Source organism: Aethalodelphis obliquidens, unplaced genomic scaffold (assembly GCF_003676395.1).
Source record: "Aethalodelphis obliquidens isolate GAN/ISIS:26980383/991018 unplaced genomic scaffold, ASM367639v1 scaffold12, whole genome shotgun sequence".
NCBI lineage: Eukaryota > Metazoa > Chordata > Mammalia > Artiodactyla > Delphinidae > Aethalodelphis > Aethalodelphis obliquidens.
Genome location: NW_020837956.1, coordinates 13,106,329 through 13,108,717, shown reverse-complemented (window position 1 = coordinate 13,108,717; position 2,389 = coordinate 13,106,329). Strand labels below are relative to the sequence as shown.

The 2,389-nt window shown below is 51.4% G+C and overlaps 1 pseudogene; it reads left to right on the top strand.

Moving 5' to 3' along the window:
- The first annotated feature begins 313 nt into the window (after window positions 1-313).
- LOC113624176 (tyrosine--tRNA ligase, mitochondrial pseudogene) lies at window positions 314-1,704 on the top strand (annotated as a pseudogene).
- Window positions 1,705-2,389: the final 685 nt, after the last annotated feature.

Here is a 2,389-nt window from a genome sequence, read left to right as displayed (position 1 = left end):
CGGCACTCCGCTCAAAACCAGGTGACCAAGTCTCACACCTTTCCCCCCGCCCCCCCCCCAAAAAGAAAATCTCCAATCAAGGCATCCCAGTAGGTAAGTACACCCTGGTGTCCTCACGCTCGAGGTTCTGCCACTCACCAGAGGCGTCTCAAAGATCAGACAAGACCAAACCAGACCAGCACCGTTTCTTCCTCCTCCTCCTCTTCATCCTCCTCGTCTTCCTCATATCCTTCAGGTGGACCACCTTCATCTTCATCGTGTTCATCTCCATATCCCCATCATCCTCTTCCTCTTAGCCTGGGGCTTCGCCAAGATGGCGGCGCCCATGTGGCTGTGCATTTCCCAGGGTCGGTGGTTTGGTACCTGAGGAGGGCCATGAGTCCGGCTTCTGGGGCTGCGTGAGGCCCACACGGGCGCTCAGGGGTTTCTGGTGGTGCAGAAGGCTCGGGGTCTGTTCAAGGAATTCTTCTCCGGGAGGGGGATGAACACAGAGCTCCCAGAGCTCTTCCACACGCGGCTTCGACCCCACGGCCGGCTCACTTCACGTGGGGCATCTGCTGGCGCTGCAGGGCCTGTCTCACTCCCAGCGAGCAGGCCACAGCACGATGACGCTGGTGGGAGGCGCCGCGGCGCGCCTGGGAGACCCGAGCGGTGGTTCCAAGGAGCGCGAGGCACCGGACGCAGAGCACTCGCAGATCAATGCGCCCGCCCCGCAGCGAGGGCTCAAGGCCCTGGCGGCTGATCACCAGCAGCTCTTCACTAACGCGCGGACCCAGGTTAGCTTCACCTTGCTGGACACCTCGGCGTGGTCCCAGAAGTATCACCTGCTGCACTTCCTAGCTGCAGTGGGCTGCCACTTCCGCAGGGGTGCGCTGCTGAGCCGACTGAGCATGCAGACTCCGCTCCAGAGCCTGGAAGGCATGAGTTTGGCCAAGTTTTTAATACCAGGTGCTCCAGGCCTATGATTGCTACTACCTGTTCTAGCCTTATGGATGCCGGGTCCAGCTAGGTGGATCTGATCAGCTGGGCAATATCATGTCTGGATATGAGTTCATCCATAAGTTCACCGGAGAAGACATATTTAGAATCTTCCTCTAATTACAACTGGAGCAAAACTGGGAAAGTCCGCTGGCAATGCTGTCTGGCTAAACAGATAAGACATCTCCATTTGAACTGTATCAATTCTTTGTGAGGCAGCAAGATGATTTGGTAGAAAGGTCCCTGAAGCTCTTCACTTTTCTGAACCTTCCAGAGATTGACCACATAATGTAGCTGCATGTCAGAGAGCCAGAAAAGCAGGGTGGTCAGAAATGACTCGCTGCAGAAGTAACAAAGCTTATTCACAGACAAGAACGACTGGAGTCTGCTAAAAGGTGTACACAAGCCCTTTATCATAGTAGCATAGATGCACTAGAGGTCATGTCTGATCAAACTCTTTTAGAGTTTTTAAAAGAAGCTTCATCTTCTGAATTAGTTCTTGACCCTGGAACAAGCATCCTAGATGCCTGCTGCAAAGTAAATGCCATTTCAAATGGACCTCGAGGGTATCGGATGATAACAGAAGGCGGAATCAGTATAAATCACAGACAAGTAACAAATTCTGAGACTGTTTTAGTTGTTGGACAACGTATTCTTAAGAATGGACTTTGGTTACTTAAAATAGGAAAAAGAAATTTCTACATTATAAAATGGCTTCAGCAATGATAAAAAAATCCTTCTGGTGGTTCAAACTTATCCACAATTCATTCTCAAGACATACGAACTTATACCTTTGCTTATGCAAATCAAACAATAGGCAGGCGGGGGACAGGGGAGAAGTGTCTCAGGAAGGCCTCATAGGGTCCTGCTTGGTAACACGAGAAGAAGAAGTTGCAGGACTTGTAGGCAGCACCGTTCAGCTACATCGGACGTGCGTGAAGGGGGTCATAGATATGAAGTTGGAACATGCCCAGCCACGCCCAGGACTCTATTTCCTGTCACATTTGACTCAGTCTGCTTTGAGGAGGGATAGAGACAGCTGTGTGGCCCTTCTCAGGATCAGCACAGACAGATCAAGCTGAGAGCACTGAAGTTTACTTGTGCTGGCAAGGAGCCATCGGCCTTGAAAACAGGGTCCATTAATGGTTTACTTTTTCCTTTGTCTCGGGACATAAAATTAGCAAAATTTCTCCTGCAGCCCATCACCGTTTTCTGTGGGCTTCTTGCAGAAGTGCCAGCTGTCACTCCATGACTCGGATCACTCCACACAGCACATTCTAACCTGAATGACACTGGCCAAAATGCACTAGCCATCGGTCCCGCCTGCTTTGAATTTCCATCGTTGCACAGCCCAATCTTAGCAGAGGGAAGCCCGCTCAAGGAAGCAGAGCTGAAGGTTAGCTCTGACCCC